We start from the raw sequence: 22705 nt of genomic DNA, 5'->3' as shown, positions 1-22705 counted from the left end.
ATATCAATTGACACTTTTTCAGGAGCAATCTTTGTCTCTGCACATATAGGAGAAGCAGCCAAAGATGCCATCAAACATTTTTACAGGCTTTTGCGACATTGGGCATTCCACAGGAAATAAAAAGAAATAATGGGCCAGCTTACATCTCACACAAATTACAACAATTCTTTAATATGTGGGGAATGAAACATACTACAGGCACACCCCACTCCCCCACAGGACAATCAATTGTAGAACAAACCCACGGGTCTCTCAAAAGAATTCTAGAACAATAGAAAGGTGGAGTAGAGACCCTGTCTATTGTAGAGAGGCTCAGTAAGTCACATATGTTTTCACTTTTTTGAACAACTCATATATGAAACCTAACCCCTCAATCATCAGATATTTTTCAAACACTGCACAAGCACAAATAAAGGAGAGACCACTGGTTCTAATCAAAGATCTAGGAACTAACAAAATTTTAGAGTCCTTTCTGTTTATTACCTGGGGGAGGGGATATGCTTGCATCTCTACAGACAAAGGACCTCAGTGGGTTCCAGCAAAAAATATCAAGCCATGCCTGTAGCCTCTAGAGGAGCACCAAGAAGGTCAACAGGAGGAATTCTGGGAAGAACCTGCAGAAAATACACCTGGAGGCTTGTGGACAACCTTCTCTTACCTCTTACCCACTGCTGTTTAATACCACCAGTTCCTTAACTCTCTAACCATTATTAATTTTTAAGTCCTATTGGCAGGTTATTCCACCAAAGACTCCTAAAGGACTTTTTTGCTGTACCCATCCTGACCCATGCCATACTCCTCACTAAAACCTGGGAAGTCCCAAAGCTGAAGAAAAATGTCTGCATTACCCTAGCTAACATCACCAAGCAGGAAACCCTGTAGCTACCCATGACAACCCCTTTTCCACTTGCTTAGTTGGGTTACCAAAGGATGTGTGATCACTCACCAAGGATGCCATCCATGTAATGCATCCCCACAATGAATGGATTCACAATCTTGTTGATAACTGGTATTACTGGGCCAGGAATTTACCGCATGCACCACTAGAACCCTAAGAATTGGAAATTCTGGGCTCTGTAAAAATGGATTTTTGGGTTAAATTTCATTGTATTGAAAAGACTCCTGAATTAATGCAAAGTAGCAATGATGTTCAAGCTATAACAGAGAAACAAAATACATGATGGGATCTTTCCCCACATAATTCGGTCTAGAAAACCAGAAGCACATGGTGTAACTGCACCTCACCCATCTCCTCCTGGTCCAGTGATTCCCTGTTACGGGTACCATCTGGGACATTTCTCATTTGTGGAGACAGAGGATGGCCCACCACTTCATCTCACATTAAGGGCAGACCATGTATCTTGGGGTGTGTAAGCACCTGAGATTGCCATAATTCATGACCAAAAAAATTAGGCATAAGAGATTTTTTCATCAATTTGAATCCAATTGCAAAGACAAGTTTAACTTTTGGAATAAAAGAAAGAGAATAGCAGCCTCAATATTGGCACCTGGGGTTGCTGCAGCAAGTTTTGAAAATATTGGACCATCTAGGGTGTTGGCTGAGTAGGCAAACCAATGCTGTGTCCTGGGAACTGGCTGAGCTATTGACAGATGTTGATAGCATCAAGCATGCCACCCTGCAAAAAGGAGCTGCAACAGACATCCTGCTATTAGCCCAAGGACATGGTTGCAAGGATTTCAGAGGCATGTGCTGCATGAATCTTTCAGATCAAAGTGAGTCCATACACAAAAGTATCCAAATTCTCAGGGAAGAAGTCAAGAAATTGCAAGTGAAAGATGACAGGGACTGGTTCAATGGACTATTCAGAGTGGAATTAACCTGGCTGGGTTCTATCTTTGGTTAAAATGGGTTTACGGATTTTTGTAGTTGTGTTTATGTTGTTACCCTGGTTTTTGGGTTGTCTGTTAAGAGTTTTTCAGAAACCTTTACAGAGGATTTTTATGGTTCAGCAGGAAGGGGGAAATATGGGAACTGAACCAGCTGGAATGGATAGTGAATTAGCTCAGGTAACTTGTACAGAAGGTTTAAACCTGAGACCATGGGAGCAGAATACTTAAAGGACAGAAATTAGGATGCTACTGGGATCATTCCATAATAGGCCATGTTTCTGGTTCTGGCTCTCAGTTGGTTCAGGACCTGTCACATATAAGGTCATGTCCCTGGTCCATATTCAGGATTGGACCCTTGCCCTCGGGTACCCCTATGTCTTGGTTTGAGAGGTGTCTGCTAGGGAAGGCAAGAGCCCTTCTTGGAATGAAAAATGTAAACCCCCTCCCTCTGAATCATTATAATTTTGAAATCAAGGGGCTCTCAGGCAGAGATCTGGGGATAGGAATAACAGTTCTTTACTAGTGTGTATAACAAGGCACACAAACGACAATAACTACAGCATTAACAACAAAACAGAACCAGGGACCCCATGACAGCTTTCTCAGCTGAGATGGGAAAGGATGGAGGAGAGGCTTCACAGACCCCCTGCTCTGAGGAACACCCAGCCAGAACAGCAGGAATGAGCAGAAATGCTGGGCCAGTGGACAAGATGTATCAGAAGCTCCGTGGCAGAGGCTGTCACTGCAGGACATCCCGGCAGGAAAAGGGGTGTGAGGCCCACAGAAGAAGCAGAAGCAGCAGAAGAAACAGAAGAACAACATGAAGCAGCAGCACCATCACCATCTGGGTTATGGCCAATTCCTTTCCCTAAGCAACAACAGCTCTGGGTGTGTGCTGCTCTGAAGCCAAAGAATTGAGCCAGCCAGAAGCTGCCCCTGCCCTCCCTTTTACCTGCCCCCCCTTTCCCCTGGGCCCAGCCAAACTCCTTGTCTTCTCAAACACTCAATAAGTCCCAGCAGTCAGGTTTCCCCAAAACTAATGGGGAAAATTTCATAGGTGAGAAGGAACAAAAGAAAGGACACCTAATCCCTGACACCCTATATATTGTTAAATTCACCACACCCCTTGGTCTTTGGAGCTTGGCCCCAGAACGTCCGGTTTCTACAGTTTGTTATTTTATTATCACTAAAGTATTTTGAGCAACTCCATCCTTCCCGCCCCCCTGTTTTGCCATGCTCACCCAGCCAGACCGGACTCGGAGTCACAGTGAGCTGACTGTGACATGAGACATTTTCTGCATCCAATTCAAAGCTACCTGCTTGGTAGGTTTGGCCAGTCTATTAAGCCAAGCAGAGTCCTAAATTTTGGACCAGACTTCCTTATTTTTCTTCAATATCCCAAAATAAGCAATGTCTAGCTAATAAGTAGATGGGCGAGTTCAGAGTAAAACTGAAGTGATAATCTTCCTAGGAGTTTCAAAATTATTTCATAGTGGTTGCAGTGTTTTACCAAAGGGTATTTGTAATCATGAAGGTTATGATTCATGATTAATATTATGATGTTGTCAGGCTGAAAATTGTCCAGTCTTTGCCCTAACACAGACATTTATAGATGGGTAAGCCAGGAACAACTGGATATCAACTGGGAGAGGCCTTCAGACAGTGGGTAGTTACTAAAAGCAGAACAAAGGCATCAAGTAGTGAGTGTGGCTTTAAAATAAATGCTTCACAGGACAAAGGCCACGGACATAAAAGTTAACAGAATAAAACCAGACCTTCAGGTTAAGAATGCAAAACTAAAGGCAAGGTCCTTCTATCAGTGAATAAATCACTGCCACAGAAAATGAAGGCACACCAGCAGTATTAACTTCAGCCCAAAAGAATATGCTGTTGTTGTGTTGCAGGAGAGAGGTGATGAAGCACAAGCACGGGTTTATTTCTTGAGCTACTGAAAAGTGATGCACATGGCTGCTCTGCAAAATCTGCAGGTTTTGCTTCCTTACTCCTACGTTGTTTTGGTTCAGGGAGTCTACCACGGCAGGTTCATGCGTTTATGGAGGTTCTTAGAAGAAAAGTGGTTGAGTATGCTTCTTCTTGAGGATCTAGCCCAGAGAACCAGGACTCTCTGAAAACCTAAAGCTTTTGTGGGTCTGGTCACCAGGATTCTTCAAACAGGCAATATAACTTCCTTTAAAAACTGCGAAAATGAGATCTTGAATGAACTGGAAGTAGGGCATGGGATACTTGTGCTTCCCTCAGCTTTGATACACACATTTTTCTATTTCTTTTCTTGGCTTTGTGAGAGCTATGAATCAGCCCTGCTATGAATACAGTCTAACAAAGAGGTGCCTGTGTTTTATTAGGGGGGGAAACATATGTCTTCCTACATCAACTCATGGTTAATGCTAACAAAACTGCCTAATGCCAATAAAAATCTATTCATAGACACATAGATATACAGAAACATTTTTGAAAAACAGATGAAAAAAAATTTAATTTTTTTACATAAAATTTCAACTTAATAAATCCTTTGCAAAAAGATCTTCATCGCTCATCATGGACTGCTGCATCCTGCTTATCTTCCAAAATTTAAAATGATCTTAAAATATAAAACTATCTCCATGCTTAGAGGATAATACTCTTTTTCACTCAAGCAAATGTTGATTATAGAACATTTTTCATTACATATTGGCTGAGTTAGTCTTGGTGATGCTGCCCCTGACACCTGTAAATCAAAGGAAAGATGTGCAGGGCTCTGCCGCTCTGACACCTCATCTCTGTCACATTTTCACCTGCTCATTGTGTGAACACCAGCTGGGTGCTGCCAACACAGCTGGGCTCAAACTCAGTACTAATCTGAGCCAGGCACAGATCCTGCCTCCGTTCAGCAGTGCTTGGTCTCCTGGCTTTGGGTCACTCCTCCAGTCCTGATCCTGCACTCAGGCCACGCTGCAGGGATCTCAGTTCTGGGCTGAGTGTGGATTGTCCTTGGATCTGCATCCCTTTATACAGTTTTTCTAACACTATGGGAAAGATATATTTTAGTAAGTGTATCATGAACTAAACTCTTCTCTGCTTTGAAAGCTATTTTTAAATATTATACACTAAGAAGTTATTAACTTTCACTTAACCTATTCATAAACTAAAAATTCCAGAATGTAGCACCTACATAAAATAGTTCTTTTTAATTGGGTAGAAACCAGACCTAACCTGAACCCACTGTACTCAGGATCCTTTTTCTTCATGAGTGCACCCTGAATGAATCTTGAGTAATTTTACAAGTACCTTCCTTCCTTACTTCTCAGACACATATACACACATATATACCCCCCACTTAATTTTTTTTAAATGCAGATTTGATGCTGCTTCAAGCTACAGCATTCATAACCCTAAAATCTTAAGAAATGGGAGTTTGACATTCTGCCCCCTGATCAGTGTATGGATTTTTTTTTGTTATAGAAAAATTTTACCAGACTCCAGGCCATAATAATTTCATGTACATTTTGTTTAAGGATTTGCTGTGTTTATCTCATGAGGCTGATAAACCCTGCTTTCAAGAACCTTCCTATTGTATTCTCTCATCTCACTCATCTGAAAGTCAGGACTGACATGGGACAACATTTCACAACCCCTCCTCCTACACCGTGGCCATGTATGAACAGTCTTTAACTTCTTCATGCGGAGAGGAAAAAAACATGTCTCAAGTACAGCAAGATTCTTGAATGCAGAAACATCTGTCTACTAGAATTTAAATCAAGAACAAAGCACATTTATTATAAGTTTTACCACCACCAGCAGCAAGCATATACCGTGTTTCCTGTCATGATGACCTTTATCTTTGAGTAAGAGAGCAGCAAAACAAGGAAAGAACAAACACAGAGTTCCTAGAGGAGAGCACAGCATGTCCTGCCTCTACCACACATTACAGGACAAGCAAGAATTAAAAGCCTTAAAGAAAGATATCACAAAGGCAGATGCCAGGGCAAAAGCAGATAAAGCTAAGGGAAGAAAATAAAATTAAATCATTCAACCTACCACATCCTCTGAAATACCTGTTTCCGTGTTCAACAGCAGTCTTGGGATTTCCAGGAAGTTTAATGCCATCGTGTGTGGTAAACATCAACCTGGACACAGCTTAGTAGCAGTAGAGGATTTGTTGTTCCAGCAATTGTTGCTATTATTTAGAAAAACAAACTTAGAAGAGATGAAACAGGTCCTGGGTCTGTGCTTTCACTGAAATGGGAGACCACAGCTGAAGGGAGGGAAATAAAAGAAAGCACAGAGAAGCAAAAACCCACAGAACTATAATAATACTAAAGACACTGGCAGTAAAAGAAGAAGCAGACAGGAGAAAAAGTCTCAGAAATAAATAAATCTCAAATTCAGAATCTTACTCTTCTACCAATTTTTGGCGGTGTTTTTTTACTGGTAGCTTTCCTCCCTGCTGAGAGTATTCCACAGTAAGCCTAATATTTAGAGTATTGTTTTAATATTGTTCTCTAAAACAGAGAAAAGCAGCTCAGTAACAAAAAAGCTGTCATTATCTGAGGAGAAAACATATCACACCCTTTTGACAAAAGGCAAGAAGCTGAAACAGAGGCATGCCCTGCTGTGGTTAATTCTCCTTTAGTTACCAATAGCACAAACCTTTGTGTGAAATGATATACACAATATATAGAAACTCTCTACAAGGCCACCTAATCCTACATCAGGTTACCCATTTTCAAGATTAGAGCCCAAGCTCCAACACTCCTTCATGAAAGCTCTCTCTATTCCAAGCTTGGAAAAAGTGATGCTGAAGTTGTCACCAAATACTCCTCTCAGGCCTGTGTAAACTCACTGAAATCTACTGTACTTGCAGCAAAACCTGACTTCATTTATCCCCTGAAACAATTAACACAAACCTTTTACTGTTGTAGGTGGGAGGGGTATGTGCAAAAAATGTTTCCAAGTAATCTGATTTCCAAGAGTACCAGCTTGAAATCAGTCTTTGCCACAATCTCTTCAGAACTTCGGGAAAAAAAATAAATTATGTTTTTAGGTATCAAATTCTTAATTTCAGAAACTAAATTCAGGATGCCTTTCTTCTGGACCTTGAGCCAGTGAAATGCTGAATTTGACCATCAGTTATCACAATGCAGCCCCTTGGCCATGTGGAGGTATTTAACTGAACTGCAAGTGCGGAATATCTTAAATGTGCACTACTGGGGAATTTAAAATTTTTTTACATTTTGCAGATAACTCCAGGTGCAGCCAGTCTCTAAGTTTAGGTAGAAGAGATTCCTATGGAAAACTTGAAAGCAATAGATTTACATTCAGCTGCAGGGAAAAAAAGCCCATGTACTGTGATAGAGTTCACTTTTCACACCTACTCAATGTCAACACCTGTTTAGCTGTAGGATTTTGAAAAAGCAATTACTTACCCTAACATTGCTGTAGAAGTACTTTATTTCTACATACATAATTTATTTTAATTTTATTTCATATTATTCAATATAAGCTATTTCTAGTATATATCTATAATGCATTATGGGTAGAAAGAGAATCTCTGATGAACACATAGCATAGTGAGTTCTAGAGAGGCAGATAATTTCCTTCACTTAATAATAGTTTTCTTTCCTCTTGGCTGCAGACTTTCATACTAGCACCATGCCAAACATTCGAAGATTGGATTATGGCCTGTCGTACTTGATTATTTTTGTCAGCATGCTGACCCAGGGTGCCCTTTTCTTGTGTTGTTCCTTCTGTTTCCATTTTTCATGTCATCCAGCTTTTCATCTTGTCAATCAGCTTTTGACTTCCTGATTAAAGTGTCTGTCACACGAGCAGCCTGGTCTCCAGTCAGTTGTTTAATTTGTTCCTCATGGCATCCAATTGAGTTATTCATCTGGCCCAGCTGTTCCCAAGTGCTTCCAGCATCACTTATTCATGTGTTTGGGTTTAACCTCTATATCTATGTACAACAGTGTGAATCGTTCCATTCATTCTGTTGACTGTGGATTGCTTTGCCTCTGTCTAATGCCTTGACATTGCTAGGAAGGCTGCTACTGTATTCTGTGGCTTAACCAGCTGAGAGAAAAGCACTATTTCACCCTGGTGTTATGGTAACAAGTACAACTAAACACACTACTTCTCAAGTATTATAGGAGGCCCAGTCTTTAACAATTAGGAACACGTAATGGAAAACTCTGCTCTCAGGGATCTGAATCCACCCAAAAAATAATGTTGATGACACTTGGCAGGAGGAGAGAAATGTTACTTTGCCAGGAATTTTTAGCATTTGCTTGAAATCAGTTTGCTTCATTATCATGAGGGCTGTTTGCTCAGTGCCAAGTCTAGGCCTGGTATAACCCAGCCATAACTCCCAGTGACTTATGTGGGAGTTGCACAAGCTCACAGCAGGGCTAAATTTGGTGATCTGACTGAAGATGTACAGGCATCTTGTTGAAACAATGGAATTTAAATCAATTCAGTGTCATCACAGTTAAATGCTTAAATCTTGTTGTGTTGCTTTAATTGCTGCTTTTCAGTAAGAATTAGGCAAGAAGGATTAGCATTAAATTCGGACTCCAGTCCATGATTTCTCTCCCCTTTGAAATAGTAACTGTTATGCCTCAGTTTCCCTACAGGGTATAACAATGCACACATTACATCGGGATGAAGGAATAGTTGTTTATTAAATAAGTTGAAGATGACAAATGCTGAGTTTCATTATTTATGATTACTAGAAGCTAATCTGAGAAGAATGCTGGTGGTTTTGAATTATATATTACAGGGGAGGAAGACATTGTCTGATAACAAACTTCCATATTTTTATGGAAGTCAACTGAAATCCATGCTGTAGGGCATATGTTGGTTGTTTTAGGGTTTGGGAAGAATGTCTCCTCAATTCCTCTATTGTTTAATCTTTTTGCCCTGTCTTCTACTGCATCACAAAATATTGCCATCTGCTACTAGCAGGATGACTCAATTACCCTTCTCATATAAGAAATCCTCTGCTTTAGTGTGAATTTATATCACATTTACATAAGATTTATCTGATAAAAGTATAGAGCAAAAAATTTCATCTCAAGCTGGGTAGATTTTCAGCAGATTGCAGCCTTTTTTCCCATTGTGCTAACACAAGTTTCTCCACAGACACACCAGGATTCAAAGTGCTGATTCCATAGCACTGTGAGTTTTTAGCAGAGTTTTCTATACCAGAAGAATTTTATTAAACCGATATTGACTCAGTCAGGTCCCAGCTGGATGCCTGTCCACATCATAAGAGCTGCTAGCTTGACTGGCACTCACTGGCACCCATGTAGGAACTCTCAGTGGGGAAGCCAAACTCTGAATAGACCTGGGTCCTGGAGTGCCCTTTCATCCCTACAGGTGGTGCCAGAGCTCAGAAGTGAGGAACTTTTTAGAGAAGTCCTATACCTGTTCTGGGGATAAGCAAATTACTTCAGCTTTCACCACCTTCAGACCAAAACTTTTCAAGACTTACTTTTTCCTTTTCTTATTCTCTCTCCCTTTTTATTTTTTTTCTTGGATAAACAACCTAAAGTTTTGTTTGCTTAAGAAAACTTTCCAGTTGTAATTTTGCATTTATTTGGAAAACAAATGTGTACAAAGGATCAGAAAATATCTCCAGCAGCATTTGGAGCTTGAAGCCATGATGCATCTAAAAAATTCCTGCTTTCCTCTTACTTTCTCACTGACCCTGTAGAGACTTTTTGACAGAATGCAATCTGGCTTTAATAGTACTAAATGGCTTCCATTCTACTAGAGATTTGTTTGAGAAGGACTGGTCCTGAAAAACCCTGCTGTGAAATGCATGTTATTTGGTATGAGTTTCTTTTTTCTAGCTTCTCAATATTTTAGCACAGGTTAAAAAATACGACAGAACAGGGTGAATATGTGCACTCGGCCAAATAAGTTCATATTTTCTGTCAGTATCTGAGTCTTTCCTGTGTGGAAAAGTAAAAAAAGAAAGAGACAGGTATGAAAAATAAGCTGCATCCCTTGGCCACATGCAACAGACCCATTCACAGTAGGCTGTGCAGTTAGTTATTACTGCCGAGCTTGCTTGGAAACTTTGCCCTAAGTCCTGAATTTAGTTGTCTTGTACATTTTCCATGTAGCTCGACTCCTTCTTGGTTAGTCAAGAAAATAATTGCAGGATGTCTCAAATCTGCCCTTCCCCCAGCATCTTGTATCATAAAATAACTCCAGGCGCAATATGTTATGCAAGTCTGTGATCATCTCTCTAATTTCTTATAAAAGATATGACCTCGTTATCAATGAAGATATTTTTAAAGTACTGATCATCTGAGTTAAAACCTCATGGAGAGAAATGCAAAATGCATTCTTATCTCTCTTAAAGCCCAACTCCACACTGGTTGCACTCAATTCAAATTCCATGTGGTTTTCTTTGCAACCAGAGCCAACTACACTACTTTTGGAGATGCACAAAATAAAAGCTGAAATTCTGTGGTGCAGCAAAATTCTTGAGAGGTTATGCTACAATATTTGAGGGTGTACTGACTTTACTAGCACCTGAGAATGAAATTTTTCTGCCAGGCACATATTTTTCAGGCTAATTCTAAAAATTTGAACTGTATAAATTATAAACCAGGGTGAGCTATTCAGCTGCATTTCAGGAGCATAACTTGAGCGGGTTATGAAGGAGAATGTAGTTGTCAGATCATGACACCTTCTGGTTTGTGTATTATCCACTGTACTTCTGATCAGTCAGGAAGACATTTCATTCCCAATGCTCAATATGGACTGCAATAGGAGTATAATCAATACACTTCCACAGACATTTTACATTTATTCTCTTTCTTTTTTCTTTCCCTTTTTTTGTTGTCTTCAGCCTGAAAGAAAGGTTTCTTCAGGTAAAGGTACAGCTATATGTGTATATTTTGCTCTTTATGTACCTAACAAGAGAGCATTTATGCTCTAAGAAGACAGAAGATCTGCAGCCCCCTCATTCCTTTTACCTTTGATGTTTTCAAGAAGTGACTGAAATATCAATGTGTTTACTGAACACAGAGGTGAAGTAACTGGTTTTAGGATGGCTTACAAGAACCCCCTCCATGGAAGAGGACGAGCTCCAGGGCACATATAAATATGCAATATATACATGTAGCCATCCTCCCAGCCAGAAGAAATGCTTGTGTTTAACAAGCACATTTCATATGCAACCTGGTTTAGCTTCTGCTGCACTAACAACTCCTGCAATTAAGCTATGCTGGTAGCCAATTAACTCACTTTTTTTTCATACTGAAGGAGCAAACATAGGCAGGTATTTAACCCCTTTTGTGCCCTTGGGCCATCAGCATGCCTAACATGTGGGAGACTGTAATTGTAAATCCTCACAGATAGTTTTTCTTCTGTTATATTAGGAGGTGACAAAATGAAGCAGCATGATTGAATATTGAAAAGGCTGGAAAACTTTACGGGTATTGCTACTGCTAATAGCCACCTTATGTTTAAGTGAAATCTTTGCATGGGAGGATCTAAAAACTTCCCAATATGCATATAAGGATAATTTCACTTATCACTGAACTTCTCTGAGGCAGCCCTAGTGCGTGAAAAGAAGACTCCATCAGACACACAGCCAGCCTAGCACTCAGTGAAAATCCTTAGTACTACTCTATAACCTGTACATCAAGACATATGCTGTGATGGGGAGGTGATACTGTGTGGTCTTCCCCAGGTTATAAGCCACTAATTGTCATCAGAGTTGTCATCTAAAGGTATTTTATTCTCCTTTGTTCTTCCTGAGTATGGGCATCTTGTTGTCAATTTTTCTAAAGCTATAGAATTTTAGAATTATAGAATTCTATAGCTATATATATTTTATTTTATTTTTTTACTCCCATCTTCAGTACATTCAGTTTCAACATATCATCCCATACGTAGCTACCTATACCAAATGTTGGACTAGGTGCTGTTTTCATGCACTCTCATTTCCATTTAAAATCCTACTGGAAAATTTTGAAATATCCTTTTTTTATGTGTGTGAATAGAGCCTTTAATGCTTGAGGTTAAATGAATGGTGTAGTTTTTGGCTAGATGTCAAAGACTTAACAGAACTTGTACTATAGTCTTCTCACAGGAAAAAACAAATAGTTTTACACTGAGGTATTTGGAAACAGGTGTGCTGAACAATTACAGAATGTTACAGCTCTTGGAGGCAGCCCTCCAAGAAATTAGGTCTGAAAATGTATGGCAACACTATCACATTGATAAAATTTCTACTTCCAAATTTCCTCCGCTGGATAGGAGAAAACCTGAGTGGAGCACAAGGAGATGTGATCACTATTATGTCAGGGTATGAAGCAGCCAGAGTTGCTGCCAACAGGTCTGAAAGGAAAACAATAGAAAAGCTTCTTTTGGGGTGTGGTTTGGAACAAGAGATCAGCACTGACCGCTCCCACTCCCAGAGCCACCACCCCGCCTGGAGCAGCAAAATGCCCTCCTTCATTCAGCAAAGTGCTTGATGGAGCCATCACCACTCATTTAGTATGTAGCTACACAGATCTACAAACTGAGCAGCAACTCTTTTTGCTGATTCTCCTCTTTCCTAAGCACCCCATCCACATTCCCATTTTACCATATTTCCATCTCCTTTCCATTCTCTTCTGAAAATCCTCTCTTCCATGTTTCTCCTTTTTGGTTATGATCTAAGTTAGAAAAACTCTTTCATAGAAGTTGTAAAGCCAAGATTTCACTCCGACCTCTTGATTTCTTGAAAATATCCAGGAACAAAAGCAAGCATTTCAAAGTTGTTATAGATCCACAAAAAATGAATGCAGCCTTTAAATCACCCCCTGAAATATGCTCCTGCTTTTACAAAAATTATTTGTGTCCCCAGGAACATAACAAATCTTTACCAGGATCTCCTAACTTCCTTTGCACTTTTGTACTTTGAGAAAAACATTGTCAGAAACTAATTGATCTTGTCCATCAATTCTGATTTATCTTCACAAGGTGATCCCACTTCTCCACCCCACAAATCCACCACTTTATGTGTGCAGTGCTTTCATGTGGCGTAGAAGGGAATTCCTCCCTGACTCTCTCCACCTTCAGGTTATGGCCCTATCATTATTTTAGTATCTGTAGCTATACATTTTATTACTGGTCACAAAATAATTCCTCTCCATTTTCAAATTCAGCCACTCTGTTTGACTCTGTGCCCTCCCATTGCAGTGGATCCCAGAGACAATTCTCTGTCTTTGCCAAGGCCACAGTGGAATGTTTAACGTCGAAGGATGAAAACACATTATCTGATCTTTGATGTTTAAAGAGAGGGGAGAGACCTCAGGACCTTTCTGCATATTATACAGTGCAACACATTTGTATGCTCTTGGCAGAGCTGGCATGTCATATTCAAGGTCAGCTCTGCTCCACAATCTGGTCAAGTAACCTCCCTCCCCAGGTTTTCATATTTCAATTGCAAACCAAGTTGCTAAAATGGGAAGCTGGGCTAAATCAAATGAGCAAATAGAACCAAATCCTAATACTTTGTCCTGCTGCTGTGTTTCTCTGAAAAGATGACCTTAATAGCACCCTACATGCATGGACCAGAAAGAGTGGTGGGAAAGGTGGGCCGATGCCCTCCCTCAGCCCCAGAGCTCAGAAATGCACATAGTCACATAAGATGGGGCAAGAAGTAATTTTACTTTACAACCTAAGACTGCATCATCTGCCACTTGAAACACCTAAGAGACAGAAAAATAAAAATTTCAGAAGTATCCATGATCCTGTTTGGGCTTGTCAAGGGAAAGGATGCTCCCACCAAAGACTGGTAAGATTTCCTGATCTTATTATGGCTTCTAAAGGGGCAGAGTCTTCCTAATCATTGCTTTATATTGTGAATTCTTATCAGAGGGTGTTGAAAGAAAAGTATCTTTTTCTTGAGAAGACCATCCTTTATTTCTAAAATAAACCAAAACGTAAGAGTACTGTCCTGTTTTGTGCTAACTAAATGGCTTTAGACATTATTTCTTTAAAATAAAAATAATAAAAAAGAAAGTTTAGCTCTCAATCAAATGATATCCACCTACTGTGTTTGGTAGTTCCTCTTTTTGGATCTGCCATTCCAGCCAACCTCACATTCAGTTGGAAAAGTGCCCACCAGGTTTAGATTTCCCACTGATTTTGTTGGCAGTGATCACAGAATATTCCTAGCTGGAAGGGACTCATAGGGATCATCAAAGCCTAACTCCTGGCCCTGGAAAGGGCAGCCTCAAGAATCACACCAAGTGATCAATTATGTGATGAATTGTTAATTTCTTTTGCGTTATTGGAGGGATGGAAACTTAGTGAAAATGGAAACTCAGTAACAACCATGTATACATACACAAATATACACACACACATAAGTTCTGTTGCACCAGTTCTTTAGCAATCTTTGTTGTATGTAAATGTAAGTCATTATAATCCCCATACAAAATTAATTACAGTCAGAAATTCCCACATTTGTATTTTCAGAGGGTTACCAGATAGGATTTTAATTTGGCTCTACTGTCTTTTCAAAATAAAAGCTCTTTCTCTAACATTTATGAGGCCTCTAAGATTAATTGCATTCATCTTTATCAAGTCTTGAAACTGGCTGATATATTTAAATGAGCTAAAATTAAAAGGTTTGAGGCAACTGAAGTCTCTTCAATAAACTGAAGAAAATTTTCCAAAAGACTATGGAAGCAGTGTTGACCAAATCTGTAAAGAACAAAGATTTTAAACTAATGAGTTGCCAAGTGGATCCTTTTCTTAATTATTCTTCCTTCCAAAGAATTAGTGAGTGAAAGGCTTAAAGAAGATGAAGTGAAATTTGCATGTTACCCACAGTTTATAAATAAGACTTAAACTATTCTTTCATTTGGCCCATGACAATTCCATTATATATCCTGCCATATTCTAATATCTTTGTCTCACCTTTCTGTGGCTCTCCACTCCCAAGAGATGTGATTTGGACTACTGGAGCAGACCTGGAATGTGCTTCAGCCTATAAAAAAGATGAAGTACATTGGTACTCTTCTCCACTTGTTTTTTTTGGGAGGTTTTTTTGGTTTTTGGTTTGGTTGGTTTGTTGGCTGGTTGGTTTTAGGGGTTTTTTTAATAATTGTTCTTGGCTCTCATGCTTAAATGTTGTAGGTATTTTAAGGTGTACACTTGGAAATGGTAGTCAGGGATGGTGGGTTCAGCTCTGAGCTCTGTCACAGCCTCAGGAGAGGATGGGTGGAGGTGGCTGCTCTCCCTGGGGCCTAACCCCTCTGAAACAGTCACCACCAAGATGTGGTTTGTGGACTCCTGAGGCTCAGAGAAATACAAATATAATGTCAGGCTGTACCAAAAGCAGCACCACCACTAGGAAGTTGCTGGAGGACTCTGATCAGAGACAGATTGTCATGTAGGTCAGTGAAAAGATCAGCAAAAGAAAATACCCTCTTGTGGAATGAATGGCCTTTTATGCCTGAATACTTTAATTTTTCTGCATCTGAATTCCCAGCCAGAAAAAGAGATGAAGTAGTGGGAATGCTGGGGATGTTTTCCACTTTTTCTTCTCTTTTTATTTTATAAACCAATAAGCCCACATATTCTTTCTACAGAGTTTCTTCTATCTCTGCAGGCAATGTTGCTCTTTTATCTGCTGTTATGAGGAGCATTGAAACAGTGATCACTGGTGATCACTCCTCCCTTCAGGGTTCAGATCTCCAAGCCATAATCCATGGGTCTGAGCAGGGAGAGAAGCTCTGGCCCATACCATGTGTTGGAACTCTGGGGTCAGGTTGTGACAAGATACCAATAATTTAAAATAAATGCAAAATTTTGAGACACTCAGAGTTCATTTCTTCATTGTCCCAGACTCTTCTCCCAAGTGAATCTAGGGCTAGAACACAGCTGGGCCTAAAGGGCCAAGATTTACAGGTCTTTATCAACCCACTCATTAGAGGCAAGGAACTAACATTTCATCTCAGAGCTCAATATTGCTGTTTTCTACCACACAGTGTGGTCCATAGATGTGCCCAGGAAATTCGTCTGGTTCCATAGAACCAGGAGACATAAAAGAGTAGCTTTAATTTAAATCTGTGACAAATTCACACAAGAGCTGAGTTTCTCTAATGGCTGGAATGAGGAGGTACAAGCTATGGCAGTTCTAGGCAGATTCTTATTTTGACAGAAGCAATGACTCACTGTGTGACCACGGACAAACCGTTCAATTTTCTTATGCTTTAGTCAACAAAACTATAAAATTATTAAAGACAAAAAAAGAAAAACATAAAGTCCCCAGATTTCACTGAAAAACAAATCCTCCTCTGAGCTCAGCTGGTGAATAAATGACAAAAACAACAAGATGAAATATTGGGTGTAACCCACAGCTTTGCCAAATATACCACAAAAATATGGAGAGGTAGAGAGGAAGAAAAGGCAGAGGGAAAAAAAGAACAGCAGGCACACTGAAATGCCCCACAGCACATGAAATCATATGAACAGAAACAAGTCCAACAAAAGAGAGTATGGATGCCCACAGGGTGGTGAGTAGGAGGATGCATTCCAAAGAAAAACAGCAATCAAATGATCTAATGCGCTTTTCATCACAAAGCAGCCTTTAAAACTAGACAGTGGTTGTCTCATCCTTTCATGGGGTGCAGTGTGACAATTATTTAAATGTGTCTGGAAACAATGCCAATCAGGCTTTATCCCAGCTAATGTGTGAGGGTTTGTCCAATGGGAGAAACATGGGTGCCTAGAAGCCACCAATGCTAATCAGTGATGGTGTCCCATTTAAATCTACTCTGTGACACCTTCATTGCCAGGGCCACATGAGGAAACCAGGGGAGCTTAAGCATCGCTCACACTGAGCAGGTCCTTGGAAAGAAAGCAGGAGGAGGATGCCTCAGTTCTGGCTGCAGTACCCGAGTGGCTGTAATGGAGTGAGAACATGAAACAAGCAGGAAAACAATGAATAGCGGAAAAGTCAAAGTTAGGCCTGCAGCAGAAGAGAGGCTACAAAGGTATCTTCAAAGGGTTTTCTGGGGGATAAAAAAAGGAACAGACAACATAAATATTAATGAACCAGAAACAATATTGAAAAACAACCTATTATCCTTACTCAGATCAAAAGAACATGAAGATTAACACCTCAGACATCAGACCCCTGCAACAGGAGAGTGGGTTTAGCAGCAATTCTGCTTCTCCCATCTTCCTTTGTTTTTGTGACTAGGACCAGGCAATGCGGGGATAGGTTTGTTTTGAGGAGCAAGTGAGACTACAGCTGCATAGCAGAAGGTTAAAAAAAAAGGTATTAAAACTGAGAAAAGACTCAGTAAAATCTCAATTAGCATGGGAAGAAGGTGAAAATGAAAATTATATGGGCCCCAGTGCAAAGACAAGATTGCCTTTCCTTGCTTGAGGGGAGTGCTGGAGAACTCAGGGAAAGATGTGGAATTACTTGCACACTCCTCACTAAACAGCCAAAAGGCTTCCTGGTGGCTGCCAATCTCCTGTCCCGTCTTCCCTCCACAGAGCCTTCCTCTCCTACAAGCCTGTGAGGCTGCCAGGCCTTGCAAGAAAAAGAGAGGCCCATAGTGCTTCCCACTGAAAAAGCATTTTTGTCTGAAAATCGGAGCCATTCTCTGCTGGGGATTGTATACATTTGCAATGGGAATGGCTCCATGATCAGACAAGTTTTTTCCATGTTTAATTTCTTTCATAGATATAATAGCAATCTGACCAAATTAGATTTTTGCTTAGCAATTTTCCACAGTACAAACTGTTATTTAGGGACTCCTACCTGGTACATGAAATTCTTCCTGCACAGCTAAGGCATTTATGATAATGAAAGAAGAGCTACTCTAGAAGGGGTTACAGTGAAGGAAATGTACCTTTATGATGGCAACAGAAGCACATTCATTCTCTGCCACAGACTTCATGACAAAAATCCTTCTTTCTAGACACCTATCATCACTTAGCAGCTCACATTTGCTCAGGGCATTGAACTTCACAACATCTTCCTCATTTTCTGCACTCATTTTCATACATGCATCGATGAAAAAATAGGGTCAAAATATAAAGTTAGAATTGAGCACATTTTTCATCCTATGATGCTTCAGAAATTATACAATCTGAAAACAAACTTAGGTTTGCCACAGATGGGACTGGACAAAATTTTTGCCTTCTTGAATGCAACAGAAGTTTTTGCTTATGGCAAAGACTTTATTTTATGTGCAGGATTGTTTAGGTAAGAAGTATTTGTCTTATTTTTGCTACCCCCATTTTCATCACTCCAGACATTTAAAAGCTTACCCAGACTTTTCCCAGCTTTGATAGGAAAAGAGTCACTGGTCACAAGGTAGAACATAGGAAATTTCAGATAGATTTGAGGAAGAGCTCTTTCAAGATGAAAGCATGCAGCCACTGGAGCAACAGGCCAGGCAAACTGTGAGCCCTCCATCTCCTGAGACATTAAAAACTCTTTTGGGTGCACCCCAAAGCAGCCTTATCTAAATAGAAGTGTTTGAAGCAGGACACTGGGCTAGATGAACTCTGGAGGTCCCTTCCACTCCAAACTGTTGTGTGGATCTGCATGCAGGAAGCGTGGTAACTTACCACATAACTGCACTGTGTGGATTCTATCCCTGCCCTTACTAGTCTTCAGACATTACTAATAACAGTGGTAAATAATAAGAATAAAGCCAGAGCTGATTAATAAAATTGGAACCACTTGCAGGAAGATGCAGACTTCGGTTCAAAATGTTATTTTGCACCATAGAAATGCTGTGTAGAAGTGCTAAAAGACTCATCATTTAACTAGACCCTCATATATTTTGCTGAAACTATGAATGGGTGTTGTGAAACCTACTCCAAACTTTTCTTTTTGCACAACAATAAGGTCATAAAAAGCTTTGGTTTGCCATCAAGAAAGTGGATCAAGTTCTGGGTTGAGCTTTACCTTCAGCATCAGTAGTGATCAAATTTCATAGACAGTGAGGAGGGACAGGACCTGTTCCAGTGCTTTTCAGTCTTGTAAAGCTTCTTCCTCTTCAGACTGAGTGGGAAATTTTTGCATGAACAGACTGATGCCTGACATTTCTAATGATTGTTGGTTAGGCCAGATTTGAAATACCAAAGCCTTTTTTGTAGTATTTTTGTATTTCTATTTCATATTCTCCCCCTCTCCAGATTTTCTTACCTTCTTTTTTCATATAATCACCCTCTGCCTCACTCCTAAGAAGGTAAGAAAGAAAGATTTAGGAATTTGCATTACTGTGTAGATGGGAGGAATTAGCAAACAGTTTTTAATTTCCCATTCCTGCTGCAATCAAGACTGTTCTAGTTTTATACACAAAATCAGCAGAAGCCATTTTCCAGTCTCTCCTATACCAGTAGGTAGGTTTCATATGCCTCCTGAAAGCCACTCAAACCACTAAAGTTTTCATGAATTAACCAGTCAAGAATCACTATTTATTCCATTGTGTTTAAAGCAAAAATATATAGAAAGTGGTTAAGTGTATGATGGAAAATAATGAAAAAAGATTCAAGCTTAAAATGAGTTACAACAGATCATTGTTTCCTAAAGTCTGAGACATATCCCCTTGTGGGGCATGAAGAGCTAACAAAGGGTCACAGAAGATGAATACTTTATAATGGGTGTGTATTTAACAACGTGGTAATTCAGCAGGAGAGGAAAATGTTTTTTTCTTAATGCAGCAGGGCTTGGTTTTCAAAAGTTTAGGAAACAATATGGTACATCATGGTCTGAGGCAGTATGTTGCTCCCAGCCCATGGTTCAGGGAGGCTATTTCTATAGCAGTTTCAGAAAATTTTTGTCCCTAATGGAGGTTCCCATGATCACTGAATAATACAGAATAACAGTACAAAAATGTAACCCCAGTCCTCTGACAAAACACACAGCTACTTTCTGAGCTACCTGTGAAGTGAGAAGGGGAAAAAAAAAAAAAAAAAAGAAAAAAAAAAAAAGAGAGTGGTTTAAAAGACAGATGGGAGGGATGATTTCTTAACATTCTAAATGGAATAGGAATTCTTCCCAGACTTCAGCGCATCCATTACTCAAGTGATGCAGCTCACTTAAAAAGTCCAACCGCAATTCCTCTGACTCCCAGGCTGTGGTTTCAGAATGGGCCCAGAGGTTAAATGAGCCAGCCCTTACAGCTCATGCTTGAAACTCAGCAGCACTGAAATTCCTCCTTAAAGGCTGCATTCAAACAGGGGCTCAGACCCATTAAGGAAGGGCTGTTTCTATGCTGTTGTTCAGGAAAGCACCATTGCTCTCCAGTGCAAACTGTATTTCTGTATAAAATATGTTGTATCCTCCTGACATTAGTCAGGAGTCAGAGTTTTCAGCTGCCTCCTTAGAATGTATTTTTGAGAGCACCCATCCACAAATCAACTAAAAAAAATGATCAGGTTTTCAACACAAGCAAGAGAACAGTGCAAAGTTTTCTCTCAAACAAGGCCAAAAGTCTCACAAGGACTGGAGACAAAAGAGTTCTGATGAAAAATGTGGGTCCACTTGTGGGCATCAACCCTAGACAGTCTGGCACTCCAGTGCATTAAGAATATTCTCTCTTTTGTCCCTCCCATCTATAAGCCTCCAGCCTCACTAGCAAAGACCATAAGCTTGAACTTAAAAAAATTAAAGTTAACATTTACTTACACTTACCAAGTTCTGTGTCAGATATGTGGAGACGCTTAAGTGTAACACAAATTTCATTCATCCTACTACCATGAAAAGAGATCCTTCTATTCTTTATTGTTATCCTAACCCAGGTGTAATTTTCTGTAACTCCTATAGCTGGTCTATAAACTGCACAGATAATTCAGCTTAACAGATGCCAGCTCAGCCAGCCTAGCTCGTTAAGAGAAACAAGTCCCTGGACATGATAACAATAGGACAGATTCAAACCCAAACAGGGGACCTCAGCCAATTCCTTTGAAGTGCAGGTGCACCCATATCATTGGCCAGTGAGCTGGGTGGAGTTGAGACCTTTGACCAATGATGTCTGTAAGCATGGGAAATTGAAAGTCTTATAAAAGGAGCCACCCAACAATAAAATTTAGCTGTTGCTGCATGATCTTGGTGTTTTTACGTCGCATCTCTGTCTCCGACATCAGCGACAATTTTCAAAGCTCCTAAGTCATTTATGGTGTAGGAAATGTAAAGGCCAAATTGTGTCGGTCATTTATTTCTGAAGAGAAAAGCTAATCAATTCCTAGTTGAATTTAGTCCAATATAACAGTTGCAAAATATGTTCTATTGGCTGTTAGTACTCTCTGAGGATCTACCATGTGGTCAATATTTTGAGGTTTCTTCTTTCAGCTATGAAATACTTCACTAAAAGTTAACTTTCAATTAAAAATAGAGACATGTAATTTAGGTCAGCGACTAGACTGAGATTAAGAAGACTGGAGTTTTGTTTTTGGTTGCACAAATGATCTCTTGTGTGGTCTAGGACAAGACACCTTCTCTTTGTCTGGCTTATTTTGCTTGCCTTTTGCTGCCTTTTGCCTAGTTGAATAAAGAACCTTCAGTGAAGTAAGTCATGTCTGACCAATTTCACTGCTTCCCACAATAAAATGGCTGGAATTGTGGAAAAGTACAGAGGAGTAGATGTCAGTTACCTTGACTTCAGCAAGACCTTAAGCACTGTCTCCTACAGTACATTTGTATTCAAGTTGAAATGCCACAGCTAGAAAGCATGGACAGTTTGTTGGCTAAAAATTACGTTGGATGTTCAAGGCTCAGAAGGTTATGAGCAATGGGTCATCCTCTGACTGAGTGCCTGAAATGGGATCTGGACTGTTTAACAACTTTATTAATGTCATGTTGGACTGACAGTGCAGATGCTGTGTATCTGCAAACTGAGTCTCATTCAGCTCATTTCATTGCACACACATTGAATATGTGAGTAGGTCACAACACACTTGAGAAACCACCCTCACCAGGATAGAGTTGAGAGGCTTTGCTCTGCCATGTACCTCTGTGCCCTCACTATCTCCTGACAGAATATTCAGGGAAGTAGCTCCAAATCCTTCCTGAGAGCTGTTCTGTGTTATTAAGAAGCTAAAATATTGCAAGGTGCTTAAATAATCACTGTGCCGAAGAACAGGAGCAAGCTGTGGAGAAAAAGGCTCTTTAGCCAGATGGCTGAGGGATCTGCATTCCTGCAGCTCCAGACAACCTCTAAGAGAAAAAAAGAAGAGACACACACACAGGGCTGATACCCAGGTGAAGCAGAAGTGCTTGCAGGATACAGAGGTTCACATCACATGCGGAAGGAAACCTGACTTCTTCCTACTGTGTTGTGGGCACAAAGATGCCCTTGGGAAGAGCCTTTTGCCTCTGCAAATCCTGGTTCTCTGTCCCCGTGCTAAGGGCACACAATAAGATGGGGGGTCACTTCTCAGTTAATAGTCATGTATATGTATACAGCATTCCCCATACCAGCTTCTAGGTAAAAAGCTGTCACCTCTGAAAACCTGGCAAATCCCAGTCCTTTATTTCCTTTACTTTTCCTCTTCATGCTTTAAAATGAACATTTTTGTTTTGGATGAAATGGAATGTATGTTTGCATTTTACACTAAATAAATGTTTTCAGATTTCCATTTTGGCAAGAAAAACAAAAAACAAAGTTCCATTTGGTTTGACTCTAACTTATTTTTTTCCTCCCTCTTTTTTAGTTTCGGCACTCTAGCTGAAAAAATCACAATTATTCTCACAGCCTTAGTCACACGTTTTCCAGGCAGTGCCTGAAATGTTTCCTTTCAAATCTTTGCAAGCATTTTATAGGTTGTCATTTCACTGCTGCTTCAAGAACAAGAGACTGCAATTCTTCCA

The 22705-nt window shown here is 40.0% G+C and overlaps 1 long non-coding RNA gene across 2 annotated transcripts; it reads right to left on the bottom strand.

Annotated features, from left to right (window-relative positions):
• Window positions 1–11849: 11849 nt before the first annotated feature.
• LOC111923408 (uncharacterized) lies at window positions 11850–20793 on the bottom strand. Of its 2 annotated transcripts, XR_002861066.2 has the most exons (4): window positions 20531–20775; window positions 19040–19074; window positions 14782–14851; window positions 11850–14565 (listed from the first exon to the last, which is right to left on the bottom strand). It is a non-coding gene; the product is annotated as an uncharacterized LOC111923408 (long non-coding RNA). The 2 variants fall into 2 exon arrangements; XR_002861065.2 differs by lacking the exon at window positions 19040–19074 and having other exon boundaries at window positions 14230–14565; window positions 20531–20793.
• Window positions 20794–22705: the final 1912 nt, after the last annotated feature.

This window comes from Cyanistes caeruleus, chromosome 4 (genome assembly GCF_971803275.1).
Source record: "Cyanistes caeruleus chromosome 4, bCyaCae1.hap1.1, whole genome shotgun sequence".
NCBI classification, from domain to species: domain Eukaryota; kingdom Metazoa; phylum Chordata; class Aves; order Passeriformes; family Paridae; genus Cyanistes; species Cyanistes caeruleus.
This window is presented reverse-complemented; position numbering and strand designations above follow the sequence as displayed.